The following is an 18,407-nucleotide window of genomic DNA, read 5'->3' on the forward strand; positions in this document are numbered from 1 at the left end:
AGAGGGTAGAGGCCCTTGAAATCTTGTAAGAAGGCAAGGTGGCTTCGGACCACGCCATCACGGTGGCCACGGACATCGCAGACACCGGCTTCCGACAGATGGGCAACAGCATTTGCCTTCACCGGCATGGTTGGCTCAGGGCCACCGACTTCCGTCAAGACGTACAGGCGAGGGTACTGGACAAGCCCTTCGACGGGGACAACCTGTTCGGTAAGGCAGTGGACGGGTCACTGCAGGCCATCAAGGCAGACAGCGAGACGGCCCGTGCTTTGGGCACGCTCCATCAATGACTGCCGTCCTTTCGGTCCTCCGGAGGCAATTCACATGGTGCCCCAAAGGATTCGGTGGCAGCTCTTCTTCATACCGTCGAGTGGCCCATTCTTCGTCCCAGGAAGCCTACAGAGGCCACAGCAAGGCCGGAGGACATCATCGCCGCCAAGGGGCCATAGGTGGTAAGGCTTCGGCAAAGCAGGACTGAACCGGCCATGAAGTCGGCCCCCCACCCGAGAACCCCGGTGGGAGGCCGGCTGGCGAACTTCATCGACGTGTGGAAGTCCATCTCCCCGACCGTTGGGTGCTGGATACCCTGGCCCACAGACGCACTCTGGGGGCTCCGTGTATACTCGCAGTACTTCCTCGTCCAAAAGAATACCGGCATTTGGCAGCCTATTCTAGATCTCCGCCGCTTCAACAAATACATAAAATCCTAGAAGTTCTGGATGGTCACCCTTCAGCACGTGCTGCGACAGCTGGAGGAAGGCGACTTCCTGTCGTTGCTGGACTTGGAGGATACCTATGTCCACATTCCCATTCTCAAGGGGCATCGAAAGTTCCTGTGCTTCGTGGTCCAAGGGCGGCACTGCCAATACAAGACCCTTCCCTTCGGCTTGAAGTCGGCCCCAAGGGTCTTCACAAAATGCCTGGCTCCGGTGGAGTGCGGATGCGCATGCAGGGGATCCACGTCTACCCCTATCTGGACGATTGGCTCATCCGAGTGAAGGCAAAGGAACTGGCCGTCGAACACACAGCGAGGACCCTCTGTCTGCTCACGGAACTGGGGTTCTCGATAAACTATGCAAAGTCCTGCTTGGAGCCAATGCAGGATGCTCAGTTCCTGGGAGCCAGACTCAACACGTTGGTGTGCCTAGCTTCACTGTCGGAGAACAGGATAAAAGCCATCCTGGGCAAGGTTCAACGGCTGTTGACCATGAAGGTTTCCAGGGTGAGGTCCATCAAGTCCCTGCTCGGCATGATGTCATCATGCATCTACCTCGTTCGGCTGTGCAGGCTGCGGATGCGGTTGCTGCAGTAGTTGCTCGACGCCCGTTGGATGCAAGCGGCGGGAAGCTTCGAGGACAAGATCGCCCTCAATGAGACATTCTGTCGAGCGATCCGGTGGTGGTGTGTCCGCGTGCATCTCGCGGCGGGCACAGGCTTCCAAATCCCAGCGCATCAGGAGACGGTGACGACGGACGCCTCCCTGAAGGGATGGGGCGCTCATACCGGAAATCTCCACGCAAGAGGCCTGTGGCTCCCATAGGAGAGAACGTTACACATCAACGTTCTGGAGCTCCGAGCTGTGTTTTGGACCCTCAAGTCATTCCTTCCATCCCTCAAGGGCAAGGTGGTGTGGGTCTTTACCGACAACTCCACCATGATGTTCTACGTTCGGAAGAAGTGGGGCACCAGATCTTCAGCTCTCCAAGGAAGCACAGGACCGATGGCACTGGGCCATCGCCCAGAAGATGTTCCTGGTACCCTTTCATCTAGCGGGAATGAAGAACACTGTCGCTGATTCACTCAGCAGGGAACTGCGCTCTTGCCACGAGTGGGAGCTTCGGCAAGATCAGGTGGAGCTGCTGTTTCGACGATGGGACAATCCCCAGATCGATCTATTTGCGACGGCGACGAACACCAAGTGCTGGAGGTTCGCCAGCAGGTTTCCCCAGCCGGGGAGCATGGGGGATGCATTCTCATTCCCCTGGGACGGCCTGTTTTTCTACGCATTCCCACCGTTGCTTCTGCGACTCATCAGTCAACTCAGACGGTCCCAGTGCAGGATGATCCTTGTCGCACCTGCGTGGCCGAGGCAGATTTGGTACCCGGACCTTCTGGACATGTCAGCGTCCCCTCCAGTCAAGCTTCCGACGGACGCAGATCTTCTCGCCAGGGAAGGAGGTGGGATCCTGCACCACAACTCGGGGTCGCTGACACTTCCGGGCCAGGCTCCTGCAGCACTAGAGTTTGGAGGATACGAGATCCCGGCGGACTGCAAGGAGGTGCTTGCCAAGGCCCGGGTTTCTTCGACTCTTAAGTGAGTGCTACGGACATAAATGGAAGAGGTTCACCGTCTGGTGCTGTGCACAGAAGATAAACCCTCTACGGATTAAGGCCCCTCAAGTGCTGCCGTACTTGCTGTCGCTGGCCAAGGCGGTGCTGGAACACGCTTCTATAAAGATCCATCTGGCGGCATTCTCCGGCTACACCAGAACTCTGTGACGATCGTCACTGTGGTCGCATCGCCTGGTTAAGGAGTTCATGAAAGGACTTTCCGTTAGTTCCCGCCGGTGAAGGCTCCGGCCCCAGCATGGGAACTCAATGTGGTGCTGACTAGGCTCATGGGTCCTCCGTTTGAGCCTCTGCATTCAACACCTCTGAAATTCCTATTGTGGAAGACAGCGTTCCTGGTAAGTCAACACCTCCGCACGACGAGTGGGAGAGATCCAGGCCCTCTCCTGTAAGCCTCAGTACTTGACTTAGGACGCACCCCTCCTTCATGCCCAAGGTGCCGTCGGACTTCCATCGGAACGATGCCTTGGAGTTACCTGTTTTGTTCCCGTCGCCTTTGTAGTCGGCTGAGGACTTTGCACTCGCTGAATGTGGCTAGAGCGCTGAAGTTCTACGCCGACCGCACAAAGAGTTTTCGGAAGACGTCACAGCTGTTTGTGAACTTTGGCCCTGTGAACCAAGGGAAGGCCCTCTCCAAGGCCTCCATTAAGGTGGCTCTCTGGCTACATCACGCACTGTCGCCGGTTGGCAAACCAACCGTTGCCTGGCCGTCCGAGAGCCCATTCGATTAGAGCGATTGCTGCAACTATGGCGTTAATGTCTGGTGTGACCCTGCTGAACATCTGCAGGGCTGCTACATGACGGTCGACGCACACCTTCACGAAATTCGATTGCGTCGACCGGGATTCCAGGGAGGAGTCCAGAGTCGACCAAGCAGTGCTGATCAACCTGTTTGCTTGAGGGTGAGCCTGGTGAGGGGATAAGAGATGCTTAATGTTGAGTTGTTCTAATGCTTGCCACCTCCCGTGGTTGTGCATGTGTGTACTGCTGTTTATTCTTTTTTTCATGAGCATGGGAACCCATGCCAGACCCCATGCTTGAGAAGGAACAAGTTACTTACCTGTAACTGTTCTCCAGCATGGGTTTGGCATGAATTCACATGTGAACACTCCCGCCTACCCCTCTGCGGCTCTACTCTTGGTCCTACTGCCTGTTTAAGTGCTACCAAATCTGAAGATGGCTGCCAGAGGAGGGGCTTAAGCAATGGCCAGTCATTGGCTGGGGGTAGTATGACCCAGAGTCCATTGATTGGTTATTAGCAGAAAGACAGTTCAGAAACAAAACTGAAACTGATTTTTTTCTTTACCAAGGATTCCCAGCCTGACGATGGGGAATATTCATGAGCATATGAATCCATGCCAGAACCATGCTGGAGAACAACAGTTACAGGTAAGTAACTTGTTCCTTTCCCTCCTTCTCCATTATTGAAAGGTCCTTGAGCCCTTTGAGTCATTCAACTGGATCACTAAGTACCTTGAAGATTAGGGCCTTGGAGATCGTCTTTTGTAGTAAATACTCCACAGAGACTGCACTTGTGCGTGTCTCCAACTTTCTCTTTAATGTTCACCACTCCAAACTCTCTCCTATGCTCATCCCTTTGATTCTCTAAGCTGCTTTCAACTCTGTCAACATGCCTTTCTCCTCCTAACTCTCCAGGACCTTGGCTTCCACAAATCTGCTCTTGCTTGGATTGCCTCCTACCTGGGAGATTGATCCTTTGCTCTTGCTTGGATTGCCTCCTACCTAGGAGATTGATCCTTTAAAATCTCCTTCAACTCACAAATCTCCTACCCCTCCCCTCTCCCTGTTGAGATCTTAGAACTCTCCTCTCCACTCTGTTCCTCTGCCCCAGGAAGACTTACCTTGTCATTATATTAATGTTACCCTTGTAAGTAACCTGCTTCTTATATATATATTTTCAAATGGATTGTGTCCTCCCACGTATTCCTTATCTTTTGATATTTCCAATATCCAGCTTTGCTGCTTCGTAATCAAATTTCAGCAGGAGACGCTGTGCGTCAATGCCTGTCGACTCGATGTACCTCCGTCTCGACATCACAAAGGTATATGTAGCACGCGCAGCACCCGTTGGCTACAGTTCAGTTATTCAGCACTAACACTTCGGATACGGTACACTTCGTTCCTTGTGAAGAAAATCGTTAGAAAATCTTTCAGTAAAATTCGAGAGAATGACTTCGTCATCAGCGACTTCCACTCTCAAGACAGGTTTCAAGAAATGATGTGACTGCAGTTCGAAGAAGTCCATTACGGTCCCCCATAGAATATGTCTGTGGTGTCTGGGATCCGCTCATTGGAGTGTGAGGACTGCCTGTCCATGACGTCAAAGCCCTGAGAGAGCACAGAGGGAAGCTCGCGGCAGGTTGGATCCATGAATCCCCTTCGACTCCATCGAAAAAACAAACTTCGGATGAGTCGAGAGCTGTTTCTCCTCGCCGTAAGAAGAATAAACGATCCAGATTGGGTAGTGGTTCCCACCACTCGTCATCGTCTAGACATGGAATGAAACGGCGCCATAGATCGCCATCTTCCTCGTCTTCCAGTTCCCCTTTGGAACGGGTTGTATGCCAAACTAAATCTGCCTCACCAGCCCAGTGGGAAGAGTTTAGACTCAAATGTTGAAGGTGCTGAGAATGTTGCCTTGCCCCCCTCAACTACACCCAAAAGCCATGCGCCTGTCAAAAGACCTCATAAGCATAAAAGGTGTGCGTCTTTGGGCCCGGCGGGCAACACTCATCGAGAGCAATCAAAGGAGCCCTCGAGTCGAGGAAATGTCCCTTTGAGGACTGAGTTGTCAACGTCATCGACGCTGAAAGACTCCACGTCAACACCATCGGGGTCTAAAGATGTGTCACTGACGGCAAATTCTGAAAAGCCATCGAATATTTGAGCGTCAAGCTCCTCGACGCCACATGTGTCGGAGCTGTCGACGAAGCCATTAAAGACGTCAACAGTCTCGACGATTTCGGCTCCTTTGTCCACAAATATTATGACTCCATTGAGTACAATGGAGAAGACTTATACCCCTTTGCCCCGAACAGGCCCTGGAACATCTAAGCTTCATCTGTCACTCCCTTCACAGATTGGGCTTCTCTCTCAACTTCAAGAAGTCTCACATGATACAATCTCAAAGGCTCCAATTACATCGGAGCAGTCCTGGATGCATCCCTAGGAAAAGCCTTGCTACCAGAGATGAGGGCTCAAAGCATTCTGCAGATGGTGACCACATTCCAGAATGCCCAGCATCTACCGGCCTTCAATTTTCTGAGGTTACTCGGCCTCATGGCATCCTGCATTTTTCTCGCCTGAGAATTAGATCTCTCCAATGGGCCCTCATGGCTCGGTGGTCCCAATTCTCAGGAAGGATGTCATACCTCTTAAAAATTCCAAGCAGAGTCTCACAGGGCCTTCGGTGGTGGACCGGTCAGGAGAATATTTTGAAAGGAGAACCGTTTTTGGCAACCCTGGCATGAGATAACTGTAGTGACGGACGCCTCACTCATCATGGGGTGGGGAGCCTATGCCTACAATCTGACAATCAGCGGTCGTTGGTCTCCATCAGAGTCCAAACGACACATCAACCTTTTGGAGCTGAGGGCAATCAGACTTGCGCTGAATGCCTTTCTGCCATCTGTATGTGGAAAGAAAGTCCTGATAAAGACGGAGAACACAGTGGCAGTGTAGGGTGACTACCACTGTGCAGAGAGCCAATGAAGCTCTGGTACTTGGCAATACAAGAAGGGATCTCCCTATTGGCAGTTCACCCAGCCGGAGTGGAGAACACAGCAGCGGGCACTCTGAGCAGGCAGAGCACAGTCTCCCACAAGTGGGAACTCGCTTGAGAATTCCTTCAAGAGATCTTCACCCTTTGAGGGACCCCTCAAGTGGATTTGTTTGCGACCAGTGTCAACCGAAGTGCGAACTGTTCTGCTCCAGGGAATTTCCCCCAGGAGGAGATCTAGGAGACACGTTCGTAGTGGACTGGGATTTTCCACTTATGTACACGTTCCTCCAACCATGTCATTCCTCATGTGATCAAGAGGTTGAGAAAGTTCGGGAAATCCAAGATCCTAATAACTCCGGATTGGGCCAGGAGGACGTGGTACACAGACCTTCTGGACATGTCCATCTGCCCTCCAATACGTCTTCCACAAAGAGAGGACCTTCTGTTGCAAGAGGAGGGTCGGGTTCTCCATCCCGACATCAGGACTCTCAGCCTTCACGCATGGTTTACGAGAGGCTGAGATAGGGTTGGGACCTCCCAGACGATGTAATGGAGCCCTTACATCCGGCCGGAAGGCCAACAACTAAATCTTTGTACCGCTGCCATTGGAATACCTTCTGCAGCTGGTGTAGGGATAAGAATGATGATCCATTTACATGTAATGCACATATGGTGTTGTCCTGTCATGATCTCTGCTTCCAAAAGGTCAGGGTTTTCCCAACTCCCTTGGAAGCAGATCCATAACCCAGGTTCCGAGTGCCAACCAGTCCCAATTGGGACTTTTGGACCCAGTCCTGGCGCCAGTGGCACCAGGCTCATAAATATGCCTAGTCCCAGCGCTGGAAGCGCCGGGCTCATAATGCTTGGGTGGACTTACCTTCAGCAGACCATGCTGCTTACTTGCCTGCCAGTTGAGCCTCTGATCCTCTTCGGTTTGGAACTACTTTTCCTGTTGGGTGGGGCTGGAGCCACTCCCTAGATTCAGAACACTGGAACTCTTCTGGAAGGCAGGAACTCTTTTCTTACCAGGAACTCTTTTCTTACTTAGGCGTGGCTGTGGAAGGAGACACCTAAGCACTACAGGAGGCTATTTAAACCACACCCGGTGGATGAATCTTGCTTTGCGTTATTCTGCAACCTCTGCAGCAGAACGCTCATCGTGTCTTCTGCATCCGGTCCTGGGCCTAAGGAAAAAGGCTTACCATCCTGAATCCAGTCTTCAGCAACACCTATAAAGACAAGAAAGAACAGGTTAGCATTCCGGCATCTGAAAGGCAAAGGCTTACCTACTCTTCGTGCGCTCCGGAGGTCTTCACACTGCATTCCGGCATCTGAAAGACAAAAGTTTACCAACTCTTCGCACGCTCCGGAGGCCTTCTGCGCTGCATCCCGCATCTGAAAGACAAAACAAGGTGCGTTTAAAGACATTGGGGAACTTTAATACTCACGTGCCATTACTCCTTTCCACATCTAATCCAGTGGGTATTCCGGCACCCTGCAGCCGCTCCGAACTCGTACCTGCAAAATAAAAAGACAGTTAGAGCGCATAGTGAAGCAGGCAACAAGCGCTTACTTACGTGCTTCCAGGCGCTTCTATTCATCACACGGGCTCCATCTTCAACTCACTTCAGCCCGTCATCCGCCATCGCCGGAACCCTGCAAAACAAGAGACATCATTACTAAAGACTTTAAAGACATTTGAATGACTCGAAACTTACCGTTCGTGCAGTAAACGACGGACAGCAGTCCTCTGAAGTCAAGAGGCCTGCGCTACCTATCCAGTGAAGAAACTGGTTACAGCACCCTGCCCCGAGGCAGATGGAGAGCTCGGCATTCACTTACCTAAGGTGAGAGCGTTAACCTTTGGGGGTCTACAGGAGAGGAGAAGAGGAAAGAGATAGGGACACCCCAATAACCCGAGTTCATTAACCCCATATTTTCTATCTGCAGACATCTTACTCTACACGTCAGGCATACAGTGCACAGAGGTCCAGCCCAAAGAGCCAACCGGGTGCTACACATCACCTTTGAAGATACGGTAGTCGCCCAGTCAAGACCGGCGCCTCTGCGAGAATCAGGTGAGCGTTACAGAACGCAAAGCCTACCGCAAAACTCTCGCCCAGGCGCTATGGAAACCTCGGATACTGACCTCCTAGCCCGGTTACTTGGGGAACTAAGGGCAGAAGTGCATGCAGCTCGTCAGGAAACGAATGCTCTAAGAAGGGAACTAATTATTTCCAAGGAGAGAACAGACAAACTTGCTAGACAAGTGCTACAGTCACAAGCCGGACAGACCCCGTTACCCGCATCAGGGGCAAATCTTCCTTCACATCCTCTATGAATCCAGTGCAGATCAACCTACCTGGGAATGTACCTCTGGCTCCGCCCGAACGATTTTCTGGTGACCCAAAGAGGTTTGCAGTATTTATCAATCAGTGCCGGTTGCACTTCTTATGCCGGCCAGCAGCCTTTCCAACTGATCAAGCAAAAGTAGCTTTTGTACTTTCGTACCTTAGTGGCAATGCGGCAGACTGGTCGATCCCTCTAGTTAATCAAGATGATCCGGTTCTCCATGATTTTCAAGCCTTTCAGCTTAGTATGGAAAAACTGTTCGCAAGACATTCACAGGGGCAGGCCTTGGACAATGAGCTTCTTTCGTTGCGACAGGGTAATCAAGACCTTTTGGCTTATATTGCATCTTTCAATAGACTAATAGTGGAAACTCAATGGCCTGAGGACAAAAGGATTACGCAGTTTTATAGAGGTCTACGTGGAGAGCTCAAAGACGTTTTAGCCCAAGTAGTGAATCCCCCACAAGACTGTTCGGATTATATAGACTTGGTCGTTCAAATAGATCACAGGCTGCAGAACAGGAAGGCCGATCGTTCCAAGTTTGATGCTCGAGTATTTTCCAAACCGCCAACTCCTTCCAAAGGAGTAGACTCCGGGGAACCCATGCAAATAGGGGGTCTGAAAGGTCCTCTAACACAAAGGGAGCGGGAAAGGAGGAAACAGTTGCAATTATGCCTATATTGCGGAAACTCAGGGCACTTTCTTCGAGACTGTCCGGTGAAACCTGCCAAGAAGGCAGTAGGAGCTGCAGTTACCAAAGTTACAAACTCTGAGCAGGGAAACGACCTCGCCCGACAAGAATAGAGGTCCTCTTGCCGAGCGTGAAAACCAGTTCCATGACCTCGCATTTCGTGATACCTATGGTCCTCATTAGCCCTGATAATCCGGATCGATTACATGCAATTGAAGCTTGCGTCGACAGCGGTGCCATCGGCAATTATGTGGATCATGAAATGGTTTTGAGGATGAATCTAACTCTTTGTCCCAAGGCTGTAAAGGACGTCATTACTACGGTGGATGGTACGGAGATAGCCTCCGGGCCAGTAACGCATACCACTCAAGAGGTGACGCTAGTAAGTCAAGATGGACACCATGAGAAGATCGTGTTCGATGTGATCAAGGCCCCTCAGTTTCAGATTATTCTAGGAATACCTTGGTTAGAGAAACACAATCCTCTGATCGATTGGCGAGCAAGAACGGTCCAGTTTCCAGAATGTGTCTCTACTTGTCACCCTCCACCTGGTGTTGCACTGGCCGCAATTTCTTCAGAGACTCCCCAGTTACCTCCAGAATACCTAGAATACCAAGATGTTTTCCGGAAGGATCAGGCTAACTCTCTACCTCCTCATAGGTCTTATGACTGCCAGATAGACCTGATACCTGGATCTACTCCTCCTTGTAGTAGAATTTATGCCCTCACCGAGCCTGAGAACCTTCACCTTCGACAATACCTGGATCAATACCTGGCAAATGGGTTTATTCGTCCTTCCAAGTCCCCTGCTTCTTCAGCTTTGTTCTTCGTTCCAAAAAAGGAAGGAGACCTTAGAACTTGTATCGATTATCGCTCCCTGAACCAGATCACCGTTAAGAATAGATATCCGTTACCTTTGATCCCTGAACTCCTGGACCAAGTCAGAAAAGCATGCATATATACAAAGCTGGATCTTAGAGGAGCTTACCACTTGGTACGAGTAAAAGAGGGCGATGAATGGAAGACGGCCTTCCGCACCAAGTATGGGCTATTTGAATATCAGGTCATGCCCTTCGGACTTTGCAATGCCCCGGCCGCCTTTCAATATTTTATGAACGATGTCCTCAGAGAGCTCATAGATGTATGTGTTGTTGTTTACATTGACGACATCCTCGTTTATTCTTCATCGGAATCTGAACATCGGAAACACGTGAAAATGGTCCTCGAAAGATTGCGTCAACACAAACTTTTCGCTAAGTTTGAAAAATGTGTTTTCAACGTGACTGAAGTTGAATTCTTGGGATTCATATTATCACCTGGCGGAGTGCATATGGATTCAAAGAAGGTCGATGCAGTTCTCAAATGGCCATCACCATCCTCCGTAAAAGGTGTGCAAAGCATGTTAGGCTTCGCTAACTTTTACCGCAGGTTTATCCCCGAATTCTCTCGAATAGTCCAGCCCATCACTGCCTTGTTAAAGAAAAACAAACGTTTTGAATGGTCTACCGAGGCGGAACAAGCTTTCCAGGATTTGAAGACTAAATTTATCTCTGCACCAATCTTAAAACACCCTCGCCCCGAACTCCCCTACATCGTGGAAACTGATGCTTCAAGCCTTGCCATGGGGGCAGTTCTATCACAAAAGGACCCGGTAACCAATCAGTTGCATCCCGTGGCATTTTGGTCCCGCAAATTCTCGCCTCCTGAAATCAATTACACGATTACTGACAAGGAACTTCTGGCTATCAAGTCTGCCTTTAAGGCTTGGCGGCATTATCTGCTGGGGGCCCGACACACCGTTACTGTGATTACGGATCACCGAAACCTGCAATATTTGAAAACCGCAAAAGCCCAATCCTCTAGACAACTCCGTTGGGCATTATTCTTTGCCGAGTTTGACTTCATAATTACCTATCGACCTGGTACAAAGAACGGTAAAGCCGATGCCCTTTCTCGGATGGGAGTGGAAGAACACTTGGTCAACCCTAAACCTGTACCAATCATTCCCGGACAAAGAATTCTGGGTGTAATCGCCACAGAATCCATAGAGGAAGTTAAGGATACAGCCAGGCAACTTGTAACTCCAGCAGACATACAGAATTGGCATCTGCAGGGAAAGGACTTTGCAGTAAAGGACAACTTATTGTATTCAAGAACGATTATACCTACCCAGCACAGATTTACAGAAAAAAGTAATCTCTTGTTATCACGACTCTTTAATGGAAGGTCATCCCGGTATAGCCAAGACCTCAGAAAAGATCAAGCGCTACTTCTGGTGGCCGTCTTGGAAAAAAGATATCAGAGACTTTATAATGTCCTGTGGAGTATGCGCCCAAAACAAGAGTCAAAAGGAAAGACCAGCAGGCCTCTTACGCCCTATTGACATCCCACCTCGCCCTTGGCATACGCTTTCTATGGACTTCATCACCGATCTACCTCCATGCTCCGGATACAATACGATTCTAGTAATCGTGGACTTATTCTCCAAGATGGCGCATTTCATTCCGCTCAAAGGCTTGCCAACAGCAGCAACTCTGGCCCGAGAATTTCTCGAAAACATCGTCCGACTGCACGGTTTTCCTTCGGTTCTAATTTCGGATCGAGGTAGTCAATTTATTTCTCATTTTTGGCGAAGTTGCTGTCGGTCGGCTCAAATTGATGTGAGACTATCGACCAGTCACCACCCTCAGACCGACGGACAAACCGTGAGGACCAATCAAACTCTGGAACAGTATTTACACTGCATGCTGCAACAAACTGAAAAAACTTGGAAAGATATCCTTTGGATAGCCGAGTATGCCTACAATAACTCTGTCCATTCGGGAACTGGGAAAACCCTGTTTTTTCTTTTGTACGGCAGTCACCCTCGAACCTCGGAGTTGGATCCCCTCCAAGATCTTGAAACACCAGCAGTAGACTACCTGCATTCTACAATCACCCAAGCCTTTAAGGAAGCTGTTTCTCACCTTCAAAGGGCTAAAGAACAATACAAGAAAGGAGCAGATCAACATCGGAAGGAAGACCCTCACTATCAAGTAGGGGATCAAGTCTGGTTATCCACCAAATATCTATCTCTAAAAGGGCCACGCACATTCAACCCAAGATACCTTGGTCCCTATTCCATCACTACCATAGTAAACCCAGTAGCGGTCAAGTTGGACTTGCCCCCGCACATGAAGATACATCCGGTCTTCCACGTCTCTCTATTAAAACCCGTGCAACCTCAAACCCGACTAACCAAATCTCCAAAACCTATCCTAGTGGATGGAGAACTCGAGTTTGAAGTCAAAAGCATTCTGGACTCCAAGATCTCCAAATCTAAACTATTCTACCTAATTGACTGGAAAGGCTACGGCCCCCAAGAGAGATCCTGGGAACCTGCTGAATATGTCCACGCTCCTCGCCTAATCAAAAGATTTCACCGAACATTTCCTGACAAGCCAAAACCCCCGGAGAAGCCCGGTTTGGGAGGGGCCTTGAGGGGGGGTACTGTCATGATCTCTGCTTCCAAAAGGTCAGGGTTTTCCCAACTCCCTTGGAAGCAGATCCATAACCCAGGTTCCGAGTGCCAACCAGTCCCAATTGGGACCTTTTGGACCCAGTCCTGGCGCCAGTGGCACCAGGCTCATAAATATGCCTAGTCCCAGCGCTGGAAGCGCCGGGCTCATAATGCTTGGGTGGACTTACCTTCAGCAGACCATGCTGCTTACTTGCCTGCCAGTTGAGCCTCTGATCCTCTTCTGTTTGGAACTACTTTTCCTGTTGGGTGGGGCTGGAGCCACTCCCTAGATTCAGAACACTGGAACTCTTCTGGAAGGCAGGAACTCTTTTCTTACCAGGAACTCTTTTCTTACTTAGGCGTGGCTGTGGAAGGAGACATCTAAGCACTACAGGAGGCTATTTAAACCACACCCGGTGGATGAATCTTGCTTTGCGTTATTCTGCAACCTCTGCAGCAGAACGCTCATCGTGTCTTCTGCATCCGGTCCTGGGCCTAAGGAAAAAGGCTTACCATCCTGAATCCAGTCTTCAGCAACACCTATAAAGACAAGAAAGAACAGGTTAGCATTCCGGCATCTGAAAGGCAAAGGCTTACCTACTCTTCGTGCGCTCCGGAGGTCTTCACACTGCATTCCGGCATCTGAAAGACAAAAGTTTACCAACTCTTCGCACGCTCCGGAGGCCTTCGGCGCTGCATCCCGCATCTGAAAGACAAAACAAGGTGCGTTTAAAGACATTGGGGAACTTTAATACTCACGTGCCATTACTCCTTTCCACATCTAATCCAGTGGGTATTCCGGCACCCTGCAGCCGCTCCAAACTCGTACCTGCAAAATAAAAAGACAGTTAGAGCGCATAGTGAAGCAGGCAACAAGCGCTTACTTACGTGCTTCCAGGCGCTTCTATTCATCACACGGGCTCCATCTTCAACTCACTTCAGCCCGTCATCCGCCATCGCCGGAACCCTGCAAAACAAGAGACATCATTACTAAAGACTTTAAAGACATTTGAATGACTCGAAACTTACCGTTCGTGCAGTAAACGACGGACAGCAGTCCTCTGAAGTCAAGAGGCCTGCGCTACCTATCCAGTGAAGAAACTGGTTACAGCACCCTGCCCCGAGGCAGATGGAGAGCTCGGCATTCACTTACCTAAGGTGAGAGCGTTAACCTTTGGGGGTCTACAGGAGAGGAGAAGAGGAAAGAGATAGGGACACCCCAATAACCCCAGTTCATTAACCCCATATTTTCTATCTGCAGACATCTTACTCTACACGTCAGGCATACAGTGCACAGAGGTCCAGCCCAAAGAGCCAACCGGGTGCTACACATCACCTTTGAAGATACGGTAGTCGCCCAGTCAAGACCGGCGCCTCTGCGAGAATCAGGTGAGCGTTACAGTCCTTTTTATTACACCTAGCTAATCTGGGGCTCCAGATTGGTACCATTAAGGATATCTGGCAGCACTTTCTATATTCAAGCACACCTCAGAAGAAGTTTCTTACCTTCAAGTACCTATTATAATCCCGTTTCTAAAGGGATTGAAATGTCTCCCTCCAATCCCTTTTCAAGTCCCCATTCGGGATCTCAATTTAGTGTTAAAGTTCATGATGTGTGCTCCTTTCGAGCCTTCACACCCCTGTTCTTTGAGGCTACTGACCCTGAAAACCATCTATTTACTAGCGATTACATCTGCCGAAGGGTGAGTGAGCTTCAGGCTTTATCCTGCGAACCTCCTTAGGCTATCTTTTATAAGGATAAGGATTAAGGTAAAACCCACTTTTCTACCTAAAATTGTTTCTTGAGTTTCATTTCACACAGAAGATAACTTTACCATCATTTTACCCTCCTACTCACCCTGGGAAGTAAGAGGAGAAGCTTTACAGGCTTGACCCTAAACGTGCATTAAGCTTCTAAATCAATAGAATGGCAAAGTTAAGACAGGATGATCATTTATTCGTCGGCTATTCAGGCCACAAATTGGGTATGGCTATCTCCAAACAGACATTAGCCAGATGGATTATATGGGCAATATCAGAATGCTACAGACTCGCAGGAAATGATCCTCCAGAAGGACTACGGCTCATTCGACAAGAAGCATGCCAACATCCTCTGCTTTGCAGAGGGGAGTACCATTAAAAGAATTTTGTGCGGCTGCCACATGGTCGTCTGTACATACCTTCACTAAACATTATAGTTTAGACTCTTCCTCAGGTCAGGAAACTGTTTTAGGTAAAGCAGTGTTGCATTCTATGCACACACACGCATGAAAACTATTAAATTATCATGTCAGATTCTGACTTGATCCTCCAGTAAAAACAGAAACTGCTTTGGGAGTGTATTAAAAGATAAGGAATACGTGGGAGGCCACAATCCATTCTAAGAACAAGTTACTTACCCCTGGTAACGTTCTTTCGACTGGATGATCCTCCCACGTATTCCTTACCCCCCCCCCCCACCCGCAACCTACCCCGCTGTAGAATTTCCCTTACGATTACAGTGTGCGCTCTCAGGAGGAGTAACCGTCAGGTATAAGATAAATCCTTCACTTGTAAAAACGGAACTGAAGCCAACGTGGGCTGCGCGTGCTACATATACCTTCGGTGACGTCGACATTGAGACGGAGGCCTTAGAGAGACATTGAGTCGACAGACATCGACGCACAGCACCCCCTGCTGACATTTTATTTCCAAAGCAGCAAAGTTGGATATTGGAAATATCAAAAGATAAGGAATACGTGGGAGGAACATCCAGTCGAAAGAACATTACCAGGGATAAGTAACTTTTTCTTCTGCTTGTATTGCTTTGTCCCTGGTCTACGGCCCACTTTTCTTTCCACCCTCATAAACAGGCTCACCCCTTGTTCTTACCTTTGTGCCATTGTACAGCACCCTTTGATGGAATGCCTCAATGTGTAATTGTTCTGATGGAATTGCTATCCTTGTTTTTCAAATAAATATAAATAGATACCAGTAATATCTTGAGCAGATTCTGAAATACTCTGGGTTGTATAATAGAATTGCATAAGCTTTTTATACTGTAGGAACTTATATCTACAATTCAGGGACTTCCTCTTTGAGCCCAGCAACATCTGCAAGCATACAAAATCTAGAGTTTCTAGTCCTAATTCTTTTTTGGGGACAGTAGCCTAATTTCAGGCTTGATGGTAATACGGTAGCAAATCCTCCAAATTACAGCCAAACTCATTTACCATCAACGCCACTTGGTCCTGTGGTTTGTCCGCTATATTACAAGTGGTGGTACGGCTGTATAATTCCCATTTGTTGAGGGCTATAGGACTCCATGGGGATTTTTGGCGGATTTACTGCTGGAGGATTTACCATGCATGGTGGATTGTAAGAATATTGATGTTGTGAAAGTTTGTTAATCAAACTATAAACAACGGTTTGAATAAAAAAAAAAAAAAAATAAAAAAAAAAGCTGCTGATTTGTCTAGGTAAATTTGCTAATTTATATCCAGCTTGTTGCTGGAAGCAAATCGTTCACTTTACCTCCACATTTATAATTCAGTGGTGCGGTAAAAGTGGTGGTTATGAATTGACCACCACTTTTTTTCTCACAATGCTGAACTGGTGAAAACATGTCCAGTCTGTGTTGGGTATCTGTCCAAGTTAAGTATGTGCAATAACAATATGCTAGGGCGTAAAGTACATACGATCCACACATTGTGCCCTCATTGACTAATGGATCTGCATTTTATTCTATATAGGGACAGTTTAAAATATTAGGGGTTGGGATGGATGAGTCTGGAGTGTATGCCTGCACAGGCTCAAACCACAGTAATATCAATGACAATTTCAAAGCAAGTGGTCTTCTTTGGGACTATGTGATCACCTTGTAGTCCATATTTCAAAGTCTCTGAGCCTTCATAAAGGTCATATGTGGTGATGGTTTGGATGTAGTGCACCAACAGCCTGCATAATGCCTTTCAGCATAGATGGTAGGTTTACCCTATGGTGTACATAGTTCACACTTGACAAGTGGTGTCCTCCACTTCAAACTCTAGCTTGCTGGTCAATGTGCACATTTTCGAGAAAAAGAACCCCGGTAAAGCAGACCAGAATATGTAAAAAGAGATGGAGGAGTTTCAACAGAAGTACTATTAGGATGATGCAAATCATCCTCATCATGGATATTGTCAGTCGTATCATTCTGTCCACTTTCTGTTCTAAATACTCCAGGGCCTTCATATGATTTAGTCAGATCCGGTCATGTATGTTGTTTGTGACCACTTCTAGATACCTTCTTAACCTTGTGTGGGCTCCATGATAGACCAGAAATACAACTATGTCTTCCATTGATGAGGTTAAGAGGAGCAAAAGCATCAGAAGAATATTCATCCTCTGGGATTAATGTATAATACGTTTTCTGCATATAGCAAAATCTGCTCTTTATGGTTGTAATAGCTCAACTGCCACCACAACAGTAAGGGGACCATGAGCACCCCTGTGTTCTACAGCCTAATAGGCCCAGTGCATAATAATGGGTGCAGAAAAAACTGTACAAATTCTGGCCATGACATTGGTGAAGAAAAATGTGACCATAGAGATGAACTGTTGTGCCAGTGCAAGCATGTGTAGAAAACTAACCAAGAATGGCCATTCCAAGTGATCAAATGTCTTTGCTGCACCGAGAAAGACTGCTGCTGCTGGGAGATCTGGTAATCACTTAGTAGGAAAGGAACCTCTCCCAGCTGAGGGTGGGAGGCCTACCAGGGAGAAAACCAACGCCATTCCTACTCCTGAAGTGGACACTGGCAGTTCAGAGGGCCCCAATTCCCTCCTCCTTTTGTACCTTTTCTAAGTTATCCACCTTTGTCTCTTGCTGTAAAGATGGATTTCCAAAATCGGCCTCTGCTCGGAGGATTTTGGGAGGCTGCGCTATTTATAGTAAGCAGGGAAGACACTGAGAGGTTAGCCAAACCCCTATCAAGGTAGGTGAGCGAGCAGTCAAGTCTTAGTCTCAGGAAAAGTGTGAGAGTGGTCTATGGCTATAATGAGCTCACACAGAGCAACATTTAATAATTCAAGTTAGACAATAGCATATTATTAGTATATTATTAGGCCTTTAGGTACAAGCATTTAGCATATTAAAATCATAGGTAAGTATTGTCAATCATAGGTAAGTATAATTATCAGTATATATAACCGTATATAACATGTATGCTATGTGAGGCAGGCATGGTATCAAGAGAGACACAGCCTCAAAAGTAACAGTTCAAAAACCTTTATTTATAAAGTTTGTTGGGTTGGTGGAATGCCTAACTGGCTCTAACTCTAAAGAGGTGGTTTCCTCAACTGATGCTTCTAAGGGCCGTTGATGTCCATAAGTCCAAAACCAAAGTCTGTGGGCCTCATTCCGACCTTGGCGCAAAGGGATACCGGGCACCGGTAAGGACACCGGTGCCGGTAATCCCTTTGCGCCCTATTCTGAGGTCCCCCAACGGGACCCGTAAGGTACGTTTGGTCAGACCAACGTACCTTACGGTTCCTGTTAGGGGACCAGGGCGCAAATAACAGCCTTGGCATGCGCCGGGCCTTTATTTGCACCCTCCCCATTCCCATTGAGTCCTATGGGGGCTCAATGGGAATGGGGATTTCCATTTTCAATGGGGAATTACCGGTCCCGCAAAGGTCGGAATAGACCGGTAAATCCCCATTGAACCAGGGCGGACTCGGTACCGTTATTGGAGGCAGTCATGGCGCTAATAGCGGAATGAGGCCCACGGTGTCTAAACCTATGCTTGCCCTCA

Source organism: Ambystoma mexicanum, chromosome 6q (genome assembly GCF_040938575.1).
Source record: "Ambystoma mexicanum isolate Mex_15411 chromosome 6q, UKY_AmexF1_1, whole genome shotgun sequence".
Lineage (NCBI taxonomy): Eukaryota > Metazoa > Chordata > Amphibia > Caudata > Ambystomatidae > Ambystoma > Ambystoma mexicanum.